The following is a 15,796-nucleotide window of genomic DNA, read 5'->3' on the forward strand; positions in this document are numbered from 1 at the left end:
TGGTTGTTTCTCTGGGGAAAGGATCCATGGAACATTCCACATCTCTGTCTGGAAGTGATCTCTCTGTTTAACATTTTACAAAACTGCCAGATTATTTTCTAGCATGGCTGTACCATCTTACATTTCTATCATCAAGGTAGGAGAGATATATTTCTCTGCAGCCTCACCAGCATTTGACATTGTCAGTATTTTTTGTTTTAGCCATTCCAATAGGTATATGATTGCCTTTATTTTCATTTCCCTGATGATTAATGATGTTGAGCATCTTCATGTGTGCTTTTTAGCATTTATATATCTTTTTGTGGTTTTAATTTGAATTTTCCTAATGGTGAGTGATATTGAACATCTTTTCATGTGTTTGCCAACTTTAGATCTTCTTTGATGAAATAAAAAACTATTTGAGTCTTTTGCCCATTAAAAGGATTGGATTATTTATTTTTTACTATTGAGTTTAGAAAGTTATTTATATGTTCTGAATATGAGGCTTCTGTTGGATATGTGGTTTGCAAATATTTTCTCAATTGATTTTTGAGAAAAGTACAAAGGCAAATCAATGGAAAACTGATAGTCTTTTCAATAAATTGTGTGAAAACAAGTGGACAATTTTATGGGAATAATGAACTATGACCTCTACCTCACACCATACACATACAGAAATGAAATATGCAACAGTATAACAGAGTGAACTGGAAGAAGTTGGACTTTCAGAATGGTGAAGCAAATCCTCTTTCCTTCAATTCATTCCTTCTTATTGTTGTATGGTATTCCATTGAGTGTATATACCACAGTTTATTTCATGGTGTGTAAATAATACTCTGTTAAAACTATTTTTTAAAGGCAGGAAGAGGTTGGGCGTGGTGGTTCACACCTGTAATCCCAGCACTTTGGAAGGCTGAGGCAGGTGGATCACTTGAGGTCAGGAGTTCGAGACCAGTCTGGCCAACATGGTGAAATCCTGCCTCTACTAAAAACAGAAAAATGAGCCAGGTATGGTGGCGGGTGCCTGTAATCCCAGCTACTCAGGAAGTGGAGGCAGGAGAATTACTTGAACCTGGGAAGCAGAGGTTGAAGATTGTGCTCCAGTCTGGGCAACAGAGCAAGAGTCCATCTCAATAAATAAATAAATAAATACATACATACATAAAATAAAAAGGCGTGAATACTGATATACACAACAGTGTGGATGAATCTCAAAAACTATTCTGAGTAAAGGAAGTCAGACATAAAATAGTACATACTGTATAATTTCATTTATTGAAATTCTAGAAAAGCCAAACTATATATACAATATATAAAATGTACATTATATAATTTATCATTTGTTATGATTGACATCATTCCTTATAATAGAATTTCAATATTGGCCATTGTCCTCTGAATGCCATAACTTTGAGTTCTAAGACAAGACTAAAATTATGAAGAATGAGAAGACTCAATCTCTGTCTTTCTGTCCGCTTATCTACCTCTGTCTCTGTCTCTTAACTCAATCCCTTAAATTTAGGAGATATTTTCTTCTTCATTGTTACTTTTCTCTAATTGTCAAAGAGATAAATATGCATTATAGAAAATATGGCTAGTACAGAAAAGTATATATAAAGAAACAAACCACCCATCATTTCTCCACCAAGAGGCCATAAGAAATGGTAGCAACAATGGCAAAAAAGGCATGGTTTTCAGTTATTAAGAAATCAGCTTTGTCCCTCCATTCCTCATTGATTGATCAGCCTTGTATTAGGAGGCTAACTTCCTTTCCACTGGGATTCCATTCATGTGGGGGTTTTCAGAGAGAGATATACTAAATGGTCATCAAAGGAATTAATGAGAATTGAGAAGGATTGTATGGCAAGTTTTAACTGCAGACTAAAAAATATTTTTTTCATGATGATGTTTCCAGGGACTAATCACACTTCATTTCACTTCTAGTCCGTTACTTGTATCCAAATGGGTGTCGCCAGCCCTAGCAACTCTAATCCCACGAGACCTGCGTATTAGGTATCCTCCTCATCCTCCTCCTCCTTCTTCCTTTTTTTTTTTGAGATGGAGTTTTGCTCTGTTGCCCAGGCTGGAGTGTAGTGGTGTGATCTCAGTTCACCACAACCTCTACCTCCTGGGTTCAAGCAATTCTCCTGCCTCAGCCTCCCAAGTAGCTGAGACTACAGGTGCAGGCCACCCACCTGGCTAATTTTTGTATTGTTAGTAGAGACGGGGTTTCACTATGTTAGCCAGGCTGGTCTCGAACTCCTCAACTCCTCACCTCCTGCCGTGGTGTCTCAAAGTGCTGGGATTACTGGCATGAGACACCGCGCCTGGCCTATTAGTTATGATTTTAAATGGTAATAATTTGGTATTATGGGTAGAGACTCAGGAATAATCACATTTTTACTTAACCTCATTACCTTTTTAATGTAAAGTTAAGAAGCCATACATACAAGGGACAAGGACAGATAGGAATTAAAATACCACTTTGTGTTTAGTGGAATTAGTGCCCAGTATTCTGGCACAGGGTTCTCTGGTAAAGCTAGGTTTCAGCACATAACTTAGGCTCAGGATCCAAAAAGGGCTTCACCCTTTCCCACCAGTTTCCAATCTTATCATAGCTTATTCCTGAATTGGTAAGAACCAATATTTACTTGAGCAATAAAGTGAAAGTAACTGAAAAATCAAGTGAAAGAAAGTAAGATGGCTGGATACCAAGGAGGCTTTAGCTTAGTGTTTCAATTTCTCTGAGTGACTGGAAAGCATGAAAGAGAAATCCATCTACAGTATGTGACCTTTTAACCCATAGTGACTCTCTCTAACACATTAGTAGACATGGCTCAAGGGATTCGAGCCAATCGTTTGACTAGGTCTGTCTTGAGGGAAGGGAATGGGGGTGAGGAAGCTGTGATCCTTTTCTTTCATTCTTACTTTGTGCTTTCCAACCACTCTGAGAGAGGCAGTTGTACATATAGGTGGATATCCCCATGGGGGATGGAAAGCAGATGGTCATAATTCTCTTATGCATGGGAGATTTCTCCAAATGGATTTTAATCAGTGCTGTATGTGGAAACGAAATTGTTTTTAAAAAATTTTAAAATGGATTTTAAGATAATAAGTTTTGGACTCAGATATCTGGGATGAACAGGTTGTCTTCCTATCTTATTGTGGAATTTAGATATTTGTTGTGGTGGCCCCTCTAGTCCTTCAGTCCTTCCTAAGGGCCCCTCTTTTCCTTCATTATCCATCGATATATTTAAAATATCTGTATTTTCATATCCCTTTGACTTTTGCATTCCTAACAATCTAATCTACCCCCTCTTATGAGAAGGTACCCCCACATTTATAACAGGTAGGTCTCTCAATGAAATTCATGGCTTAGCAATCTTCACAGTCTCAATCTTCAGCTCATCTCTGTATATCTGTGGCCCCGGTAAGATCCCAGGGGATTTGTTCTATGCTACTGTGACTGCTGTTGTTGCTGTCTGCTGTAGGTTCCTTAGGCCTACAAATCCCTGAACTGAAGCTGTTGCTGATGCTTCCAAAGGCTGTGCCATCTGGTGAGCACCAATACATCCTCATCCATGTCCTCTTTCCCCAAGCCTTGCCTTCTTTTTGGGTTTAAATTCTTTAGGTCTTTTTTAAAGACTGGGACTGTAGTACAACATTCTTTTGGTTTTTCTTTTCCCTAGCAGCAGTGGCATATGCCTCTCATTCCATTTTCTTCATTTTTTTCCCCAACTGGCAAGTATGTAGAACAACATTTCATTTCCTTCTGTTTTCTCCTTCCTTCCTTCCTTCCTTCCTTCCTTCCTTCCTTCCTTCCTTCCTTCCTTCCTTCCTTCCTTCCTTCCTTCCTCCCTCCCTCCCTCCCTCCCTCCCTTCCTTCCTTCTTTCTTCCTGCCTTCCTTTCTTTCTCTCTCTCTCTCTCTCTCTCTGTACAGTGGCGTGCTCTTGGCTCATTGCAGCCTTGAATTCCCAGGCTCAAGTGATCCTCCCACCTCAGTCTCCTGAGTAGCTGGTACCATAGGCGAGTGCCACCATGCCTGCCTAATTTTTCTTTCTTTCTTTTTTTTTTTTTTTGTAGAGACAGGGTCTCATTATGTTTCCCAGGCTAGTCTCAAACTTCTGAGCTCATATGATCCTCCTGCTTAAGGTCTCCCAAAGTACTGGGGTTACAGGCATGAGCCACCAAGCCCGACCCTCATCCATTTATTTCTTAAGGTCCTGTGTCTTCTATATAGGGCTAACAATATTTTAGTTTTAGAAATATCAGAAAACTTCTATGTAGGGCTAACATTATTTGCTGGATCATACTGTCTTTTGTTCTTCATTTTCCTTTCTCTTGTTTTGTGGTCTTGACATGTGTTTTCTTAACATACTCCCTCAGGATTTATCTTATGGGATTCCTCCCATAGTGAAAGCTATGAAGAAAGAAAGTTCTGGGACTGCAGAAAGCATCTGCTATTCAAGTAAAACCTCCTTACCCACTTTCATATTCCGAAGTAGAATTTTTTTCTAGGAGGTATCTTTGCATCATTCCATTATTTAACACAGACCAGACTCACATATGTTGAAATCCTGCCTTAGTGAGTTTCATTTTTCTCTCCCATTCCTTGAGAGTCTTAACTCTCTAAATGTCATGAGTACCTTCCCTTCTGGCCCAGGGTATCCTGCTTTCCAAATTACAGTCACTGTGTCACTTGAAGCTCACTAAATAATACCTATTCACTGTGGTCTTCCTCTCTTTTGATTCTTTCTAAATGTTTTGTAATCAGTCATTAAAAGAAGAATTGTAATCTGCTCCTATTATTGACACTTTGTCTACAGTTTTCAGAGGGCACCTCAATAGTTTTTTGAATCTGGTTTCCCTTGTGGGAAGGGGTGTGGTAATGAGAGGTCATTCCAGTTTGCTCATATTTTTCCTCTTCTTTTTCATTAAATGTAAGTCTGAGCTACCTTTCTAGACTTAATAACAGAAAATATGTCCTACTCTCTCCTAGTCTGACATCAAAACATCGTGTTGTATACCTTAAATATATCTATGTATCTATATTGAATCAATCAATCAATCAATCTATCTATCTATCTATCTATCTATCTATCTATCTATCTATCTATCTATCTATCTATCTATCATCTATCTATCTGTCCTGCTTTTAGGCCTGGGGACATCTTTGGGGGGTAAATCTCTCTTTTTGCGTTTCATTTAGGGAGAGTTTGATCTCTGAGATCTTAAGCCTTTTCTGCCTTCACTTCCTGATAATACCTTGGTTTGTTTTCTGATATTTCTAAAGCTAAAACAGTCTCCTGTACTGTGGTTCTCTGTTCATTTAAAACACACTGCAGTTGCTCTGCCTGCTGCCAAAGTCCTTAATCGGTTGCTGTGCCAACCAGATTCTGAAGGCCAAGGCATTACTGCCACAGTCTTTTTTTAGAGCATTATTTTTTTGTTGTTGTTCTGAGGTTCTGAGTTTTTCCTTTGGATTTGTGGTAATTTATTTTATTGGTTTTTTCCTGCTACTTCAATCCTAGAAACAGCCATATTCCCTATGTTTCAGGGCTCTCACACTTTTTTTCCATATATTTACTTTTTATTGAATTTGTTAATGTTACAGAATTCTTGCACTGCCAAACTATGCCTGAGAAGTCAAAGAAATGGTACAAGGGATAGCCTCATCCACCTGTCATACAGTATATTAAAACCTGATTCACATACATTTTGATATTTTCACAATCTTTTAAGTAGTTATAACAAGGGGTGGAATTTAAATCTCCTGCAGGTCTTCAGATCTCGAGTACAGTATGCCATTACATAACACCTCCACTTATTAATCTGTTTATTCTTCAATAACATAACCCCCAACAAAATTTTGTCTGAAAAATGCATACTTTTCAGGGAAAATATGTGGCTCAATGAAGAGATTATTTGTTAAGGTTTTTGGTTCCCAAATAAAGTCTTTAGCTTACCAAGAATCCCATTTCCGATTTAATCATTCCTCCCCTTGGCTGGCTTAGCTACTCACTGAAATACATCAGAAGGTAGGCATCCTGCCTACCACTTCAAATAATGACAATATTATTGCTCAGACATGGTTGGCAGGTCCTGTCAGGAGATACTGTAATCCTCCTAGAGTCCGATTCCTGCACTGGCACTTTCATCAAGACTGACTTCTATAGGAAAACGTTCCTACATCGAAATAGTTTTACTCACCCACTTGCTTCACTCTTGCCAGTAGCAAGTCTGCAACTCATGTATTTGGCAAAGGGATTTATTATAGAGAAACCTAGACTCTGCATCAAGTGGTCACATACCACTTTGAGATATTTCTATTGAACCAAAGATACAAAACTAGGAAACTGCCATTCTATCTCATTAGGTGAAAACTTTTCTGTAATCTGGGGTAATCCCTTTTAAAGGACCAAAAACTACTAGGGAGTTTAAGCTGTAATTATTAAAAACAGAAGTGCTACATCATCTTTCACCCTGATTCTCCAAATGAACATAAAGACACACCAAAAGGTTGAAAACAGAGCTAGCTGGGAAAATCACTGCATCTGTGAAACATCCAATACCTTGAAAATTTGGGCACAAGTATATAAGAAATTCTTATCAAAGATACATGCACAATCCATGAAACTTAAATGGGTTTTAGCTGAGGTTTTGCTCATGGTGCTCTGAATTTGTAAGGACAGATCAGTGAATCCCTTAGCTTGAGCAGAAAGCATATTCTTCTCACTGCTGGTTACTATACAATTTAGACCTGATTAGAGAAGGTATTAGCAGCACCTTAAGTAGAGCCTACAGTATCCACTGCCCTTTACATCAAAGGCTATTTGGTTCCACCCTCAGGATTGGCATATTCATGAGACATTTCACAATTCGAATGCATACTTCAGGTTACTTACTTAATCCAGCTATATGCTCTGTCAAACAACTTATTTCAAGTCAAAGCAAAAAAGGCCTTAATGTAGAACAAAGAAAAGCACTTTCCAAATAAAAAATTACTAAAAGAAACAAGATTATTCTCTCCCTCACCCCTTCTCCCACTTGGTGGACCACAGTTTGGTGGAATTTATTTTGTGGTTACCTGAGAATACAACTAAAAGTTTAAATTACAAATCATAGCCCTATACGATGATCCAAACATATCAGTTCTTTTGAGCGGTGTGTTCCAGAAAGTCTAATATAGCCACAGCCTACTACAGAGAGTATTCCTTAAGGGCAGGGAATGGGACAGGTTAATTAAGGAACTTATATCTTCATCTTTTATAGCAGATCAGAACCCAGATGGCTGATTTTCTGCAGGATTTCTGATAAGAATCCAGTAGAGCTGGTTTCAAGGTTCACATTGACACTTAATAGCTGTAACTTTCTTATCCAGAAGTTGTGATCCACATGAAGTCCACAATGAGTGCAACAAATCTGAGGTAGCCAACCTTTATGAAGGCTCAGTATCTGAACATAAAAAGATTTTGAAATGACCACTGTCTACAGGCTTTGTTTTTTTTGTATTTGCAGAGTAAATATGAGAGAACACTGTTGAAACTAGTTCAACATTTATATAACAATGAAAATTCCCCTATATCCAATACACGTAAAGAGCAGTCGTGAAACTTTAACTTCCATAGTGAAATAGGGCCAGTTACTTAAATCAAGTGGTATGCATCAGTTGCTGTAGATCCAGCAAAAATCAGATGATGAATGGCTGTTCATGCTCTCACACTTCTTAATCTGATTTACAATAATTCCTATCAATCTTTGAGTCTCTGAAATTCACAGCCAGTATTAAGATCTACCTAAGGAACATTCAGAACCAATGAAACAACTTGTAGTAGAGGAAAGGGGGCCTCAGAAGCAAGGCATACAAGTCACCCACGTCTCTAGGTGAGTTGCACTATGTTACCCTCTCTGACCGTGAATGTAGTTTAGAATAAGATAAAGAACAACATAATATGGACAGCTGGTACCACCTATTACAACTTAAGGCCTCAATAAATCCTCACCCATCAATGCTCGATCTGCAGCCATAACAGGAACAGAATGAAGAGAGGAGGGGAAAGAAACTATGGTATCTGAATTATGCCACTGTACTAAAGAGTAAGATATGTCCAGAAAAGACATAGAACCTTTATTCATAGCAGTCAAACACTAGAAACAACCCACATGCCCATTAACAGGAAAAATGGAAAAACGAATTGTGGTATTCTATTACACAATAAACTACTCAGGAAAAAAAAAGTTAGATCGAACATTTTGGGCAAGAATGTTTCATAGATACTGTTGTGTACTTCATGTTGCATTACATCAGGAGGCATGTAATAATGCCAGAGTGTCCTAATAATAGTGGAACCGAGTTTGATAACTTGGTTAAAATTTCTCCATTGACAAAACATTTTTTCCTTTGTAATCAATAAATATATCAGTGGGATGATACTTTGAGACTTTATGCATATCCTTTTCTCTAACAATTTTCACCCAATAATTTTAGCATCCACTGATGATCCTTACCTAAATTCATTATTACTTTGGGACTGCAAAATGATAATTTTCTGTTTTCAAAAATTATTTGAGTCTCGTGAGATGGAGAAATGATAATTTTCTAAATCTATCATCTTTCTATATTTGTTAGCTGCTATTCTTCTGCAAAGAAAAACTTTATTTTTAATTTTTTTTTCCTGAATGGAGTATTTTAATGGTACCACTCTCAGGGACTTAGGAAGACACAAATGCTAGCTCCATACTATTCACACTGTTTTGCACTCTTTTAAAATAAGTACTTGGGATATAATGTACAACATGATGACTATAGTTAATAGTACTTTATTGTTTACTTGAAATTCGCTAAGAGAGTTTATCCTGTGTCCTCACCACCTCCAACACACAAACACAATGGTAACTTTGGTGATTAACATGTTAATTGATATGATTCTGGTAATATTTCACAATGTATACACACATCAAAGCATTATGCCATACACCTTGAATATATACAATTTTTATTTGTATTATACCTCATTAAAGCTGAAAAATAAAATTAAAAAGGAAAAATAACATATATCTTGTTTTTATGGAAATCTTTTTGTATGAGTACACACGGTACTTTCTGGTTATAAATGGCTGTGTAGTATTCTATAGAATGAGGCTACAAAAATTTATTTAACCAGGTTCTTATGAATGGGTATTTAGATTGTTTCCAGCATCCTTGTACATACATTTTGTGGACACATTGCAATTTGTCTTTAGATATTGCTAGGTTCCAGGGTAAGTTCTTTACAAGTTTTTTAGGTACTCTTAAACTAAAACACCATTTTTTTTAGGTACTACTAAACTAAAACACCATAAAGATTTTGTTCTCTGTAGCAATGCACAAAGTACCAGTTTCCCTACTCTCTTAAAATACAGTGTGTTATTATATATAAAAATCTTTGCAAATCTGAAAGGCAATAAAATATCTATCTCTTGAGAGTAGTTTGTCATTGCATTTATTTTATTAGAAGATTGTGCACCTTTCATCCATATGAAAGTCATTTGTATGTACTTTATTATGAGTGTCAATTAATGTTTTGCCCATTTTTCTATCGTTATTTTTTTCATTTCCCTTACTAACTATATATAAAGGAAATTAGCTCTTTGTTATATGTGTTACAAATATTTTCCCAGTTTTTCATTTGCCTTTTGATTTTATTTATAGTATTTTCCCATGCAGATAAAAATGATTATTTATCTATATTATTTTAATAAATCATAATTGTATACATTTTTGGGGTACAATGTGATATTTTGATATATGTATATAATGTGGAATGATTAAATCAAGCTAATTAATATATCTATCATCTCACTTAATTTTTGCGCTGAGACATTTGAAATGTATTCTCTTAGCTATTTTGAAATATATAATACATTATTGTTAACTACAGTCACCCTGTTGTGCAACAGATCTCAAAAACTTATTTCTCTTAACTAAAACTTTGTACCCCCATGTGATTCAGCAATCCCACTGACTGAAATCGGTATGTCAAAGAGATATCTGCACTCCCACGAGCATTGCAGCACTATTCACAATAGCCATGATATAGAATCAACCTAAGTGTTCGTCAATGGATAGATGGATAAAGAAAATGTGGTATGTGCATATAATGGAATAATATTCAGCCTTTAAAAAGAAGAAAATCCTGTCATTTGTGTCAACACAGATGAACATGGAGGACATTATGCAAAGTGAAATAAGCCAGACACAGAAAGACAAATACCATGTGTTCTCACTCATATTTGTGGAATATTAAAAACCATGGGTTTTGTTCTGGGTGCAGTGGTTTATGCCTGTAATTCCAGTGCTTTGGGAGGCCAAGGCAGGAGGATCACTTGAGATCAGGATTTCGAGACCAGCCTTGGCAACATAGTGAGACCCCGTCTCTTATTTATTTATTTATTTTTCAAATTAGCTAGGAGTGATGGTACACACCTGTACTCCTAGCTATTTGGGAGGCTGAGTCAAAATGATTGCTTGAGCCCAAGAATTTGAGATTACAGTGAGCTATTATCATGCCACTGCATTCCAGCCTGACTGACAGAGCAAGATTCTATCTGCAAAAGCAGAAAAAGAGGCTTTTATGAAATCAAATTCATCAATCTTTTTCTATTGTAGCTTCATTATTTTACATATTTCATAAATTTTGGTTGAAACATAATGTACAGAAAATTGCACATTATTATACATACTGTAAGTACGATGTAATGAATTTTCACTAACTGTATACTTCCATTAACCAGCACCCAGATCAATGAACAGAACAGGACCAATACCCTGGGTGTCCATTTTGTGCTCCCATGCAGTCACTGTCTGCTCCTTTCCACACATAAGATTCTGTTCATTTTGTATGGCTCCATTTGTTAATATAACATTTTAAAAATTCATTTTACCACATTTTCTTTGCGCAGTCTATTATTGATGGGCATTTATGTTGATTCCATATCTTTGTTATTGTGAATAGTGTTGCAATAAACATACATGTGCATGTGTCTTTACAATAGAATGATTTACATTCCTTTGGGTGTATACTCAGTAATGGGATTGTTGGGTCAATGGTATTTCTGTCTTTAGGTCTTTGAGGAATCTCCACACTGTCTTTCACAATGTCCAAAATAATTTACACTCCCACCAACAGTGTATAAGGAATACTATGCAACTATAAAAAAGAACTAGATCATGTTCTTTGCAGGGACATGGATGGAGCTGGAGGCCATTATTCTTAGAAAACTAGCAAAGGAACGGAAAATCATATGCTGGCATGTTCTCACTTACAGGTGGGAGCTAAATGATGAGAACACATGGACACACAGAGGGGAACAACACTCACTGGGTCCTTTTGGAGGGTGAAAGGTGGGAGGAGGGAGAGGATCAGGAAAAATAACTAATGGGTACTAGGCTTAATACCTGTGTGATGAAATAATCTGTACAACAAACCCCCACAACACAAGTTTACCGATGTAACAAACCTGCACTTCCACCCCTGAACGTAAAATGAAAGTTTTAAAAAATTCATTTTAAGGCAAAGAGTAAGTGCAGGATCCAATATTTTTTTTCAGGTAACTATCTAGTTGTCCCAACACTATCTTTTCTCTACTGATATGACATTCCAACTTTATCATATACCCGTTTCTTTTAGATATTTGAACCTATTTCTGAACTCAGTTTTGTTTCATTGATGTGTCTATTTATTTATTAATGGTTTTAAGATGGGGAATGACATAGTCTATATTTCTAAAAGATCACTCTAGTTACTGTGTGGAGAATGGACTGTGAAGAGGAGGAGTGGCAGAGAGCAAGTATGGAGACCATTTACGAGGATGCTGTAGTAATTTAGGTGAGATAAAATAGTGACTTTGACTAGGGAGGTACAGCATGATAAACAGAAGTGGTCAGATGTCAGGTATGGTTTGGGCATTTAATTCATGTATTAGTACCACACAGCTCTTTTAATTTCTGTGTCTTTATAGTATATTTTAATATCTCATAAGGTCAATCCCTCCTCATTACTCTTTTTTTAAAATAGAACTTTCGGGCTTTTCTTGAATGTCCCTTTTTGCTATATGGACTTTAGAATCAGTTTGTCTCATTTCAAAAATTCGACTGGTGTTTTGATTAGTATCAAATTAAACTTATAGACTAATATAAAGAGAAGAATTAACATATGTATAATATGAGTCATCCTATCCAATAATAGGGTATGTATCAAAGGCTTTGTATCCCTTAAAAGTGTATAGAAGATTTTTTCATACAGATCTTTTATGATTCGCAGGTTTTAATTCTGAGTTTTTTTTGTAGTTGATATTTGAAATATTTTCTATTATATTTTGATTTTTGTTTTTAATATCTCAAGCACACAAATGCATTAAAAAATCAAGCATTCATGCTTCTACCACCTAGACTTAATGAATATTAAAATGTTTCATATTTTAAAAAATTTTAAAGAATACAACATTTATGGGTAAAATTAAAGTCCCCGACCCATCTCATCAATCTCTTTCCCTCCCTACAGATAACCTGATATTGGCAAGTATCCCCTCCTACATTAATATGCATCCATAAGCATTATATGGTATTTTCTTATATACTGCTAAATTTTACAGTATCATACTGTACATGTCATTTTGCAACTTTTTCTATTTACTATTTTGGTTTTGGGCCAGGCATGGTGGCTCACACCTGTAATCCCAGCACTTTGAGAGGCCAAGGTGGGTGGATCACTTGAGGTCAGGAGTTCTAGACCAGCCTGGTCAACACAGTGAAATCCTGTCTCTACTAAAAATACAAAAATTAGCTGGTTATGGTGATGCATGCCTGTTATCCCAGCTAGTCAGGAGGCTGGAGGCTGAGGCACAAGAATTGCTTGAACCTGGGAGGTGGAGGTTGCAGTGGGCCAACAACTGCACTCCAGCCTGGGCGACAGAGCGAGACCCTTATCTAAAAATAAAAAAAAAAATTTGTCCTTGAAACTTATCTGTGTTTCTACATGTAGTTTTATCTAACTCACTTTAACTGAACAAGAGAATTACTTTGTATGAATATAACACAATTTTTAAAAACCCATTCCACTATCAAGGGACATTTGGCTAGTTTTCAACTTTTTGGTATTGTAAACTATGTTGTAATGAATATCCTTAAATGCACATCTTCAATATTACCAGATGTTGCCAAATTGCTTTCTGAATAACTTCAACAAACTTACTAATTTATTCCACAGATATTTATTTACTCCAAAATATGTGCCAGCCACTATTCTAGGGGCTATGTATGCAACAGTGTCTCAGTCTGTTTGTACTGCTATAAAAGAATACCTGAGACTGGGTAATTTATAAATAACAGAAATTTATCTTCTCACAGTTCTGGAGTCTGGTAACTCTAAGATCAGGGCACTGGTAATGTTCAATTTTCTGGTGAGGGCTGCTTCCAAGATGGAACTTTGTTGCTGCATTCTCCTTGTTAAGGGAACATGACGTTCTCACATGGTGGAAGGCAGAAGGGCAGGTGAGCCAAATGATAAATGAAGAATCTTTTCTAAGGACCTTAACCTAATTTACCTAATTACCTCTCAAGGGTCCCACCTCTTAATACCATCACATTGGCCATTAAGTTTCAGCACCTGGATTTTGGAGGGGACACATTCAAACCAGAGCAAACTGAACAAAGTAGACAAAAATCCCTTCCCTCTGGAGATTGCATTGAAGTTGTGAGGAAACAGATAAAACCCCAAATGCCTAAATAAAATATAGAATATGTTATATGGAGATAAGTTAGAAGAAAAATAAGGCAATGAAACGGAATATAGAGTGTTGTGATTGTTAATTTTTTTTTTTTTTTTTTTTTTTGAGACGGAGTTTTACTCTTGTTGCCCAGGCTGGAGTGCAATGGTGCGATCTCGGTTCACTGCAATCTCTGCCTCCCAGGTTCAAGCGATTCTCCTGCCTCAGCCTCCAGAGTAGCTGGGGTTACAGGCATATGCCACCACACCTGGCTAATTTTGTATTTTTTAGTAGAGAGGAGGTTTCTCCATGTTGGTCAGGCTGGTCTCAAACTCCCAACCTCAGGTGATCCGCCCGCCTTGGCCTCCCAAAGTGTTGGGATTACAGGCGTGAGCCACCGCGTTTGGCCCGTGATTGTTATTTTTTTAAGTGTCAACTTGGCTATGCTATACTACCCAGTTATTAAATCAAATACTAATCTAGATGTTGCTGGGAAGGTAATTTATAGATGTGGTTAACATGTACAAATCAGTTGACTTGAAGTAAAGGAGATTACCCTCAATAATGTGGGTGGGCCTCATCCAATCACTTGAAGGCCTTAAGAGCAAAAATGATGTTTCCTGTAAGGGAAGGAATTCTGCCTCAAGACTGTAGCATCATCTCCTGCAGAGTTTCTAGTCTGGCGGCCTGCCCTGTGGATTTCAGATTTGCCAGCCCCCACAATTGCATGAGCCAATTTTTAAAGACAACTCACTTATAAGTTTTATAAAGACGAAATTAAAAAGATAAATATAATAAAGATAAAATATAAATCATAAATCTTATTTATGAGAGTTATCTTTAAAATAAGATTCTACTTGTACTATTTTTTCTATTTTTCTGAAGAACGCTGACTGACATAGATTTTGTTACCAAGAGTGGTTCTAGAGGAACAGAATCTTAAGGATGGGTTTTCCGAATTGGTTCTGAAGTTTCTGAAATTGCTTCTCTGATCTGATTAGGTTTAAATGCACTAATGACTACTTACAATAGTAAAGAGGACACTGGGGGAAATGAAATAATCAGACTTTTCAGAAATTACTGAACACCAGCTCTGAACTGACATGAATTCCAGGAGACTCAAAATGGCACTGTGGTCCACCAGTCAGATTAGGGGCTTATGGGGGTCAGTTATTTAATGGAGTTTTAACTCACATCTACCTCATAGTGAACCCAGTAGTTTCCTGAACCCATCCTCTGGTAATTTCCCCAGTTCTGGGATATATAATTGGAATAGACACAATCAGCAACTGGTAGAATCCCCACATTGATTCCCTGGCTTGTGGATTGAGGGTTATTATGGTAGAAAAGGTGAAGTGGAAGTCACTAGAACTGCCTCTGCTTAGAAAAATATTAAACCAAAAGCAATACTACATTCCTGGAGGGATTGTAGAGATCAGTGCCACCACCGAGGGCTTGAAAAATGCAAGGGTGATGATTCCCACCATATCCCCATTCAACTTACCTATTTGGCCTCTACAGAAAACACAGGGATTTTTTGCTTGCTTCAGCAACACATATACTATAATTGGAACAATACAGAGAAGATCATCATGACCCCTGTGCAAAGATGACATGCAAATTTGTGAAGTATTTCATATTTTTGAGAAATGATAAATGCTTAAGGTGATGGATATGGTGATTACCATGATTCGATCACTATACAATTTATACATTTATGGAAACATCCATCATATTGTACCCTATAAATATGTATAATTATTATGTGTCAATTTTTTAAAAAGGTGAATCTTGGAGAATGACAGTGGATTTTCAAAAGCTTAACCAGGTAGTGACTCCAGTTGCAGCTGCTGCACCAGATGTGGTTTCATTGCTTGAACAAATTAATATATCTTCTGGTATCTGCTATGTAGCTATTGATTTGGCAAATGCCTTTTTTCTCTATGTCTGTTAGTAAAGACCACCAGAAGAAATTTGCTTAATCTGGCAAAGCTAGCAATACTTTTCTTATCTCTATCAGTTCTCTACCCTATTTCATAATTTAGTTCACAGGGACATTGCTTGACTTCC

General features: G+C 36.8%; 1 non-coding gene across 1 annotated transcript; it reads left to right on the forward strand.

The window, feature by feature from the left end:
* The first annotated feature begins 15,265 nt into the window (after positions 1–15,265).
* Positions 15,266–15,370, forward strand: LOC123571427 (U6 spliceosomal RNA). The gene has a single exon (XR_006695591.1). It is a non-coding gene; the product is annotated as a U6 spliceosomal RNA (small nuclear RNA).
* The last annotated feature ends 426 nt before the right edge of the window (positions 15,371–15,796 follow it).

This window comes from Macaca fascicularis, chromosome X (genome assembly GCF_037993035.2).
Source record: "Macaca fascicularis isolate 582-1 chromosome X, T2T-MFA8v1.1".
NCBI classification, from domain to species: domain Eukaryota; kingdom Metazoa; phylum Chordata; class Mammalia; order Primates; family Cercopithecidae; genus Macaca; species Macaca fascicularis.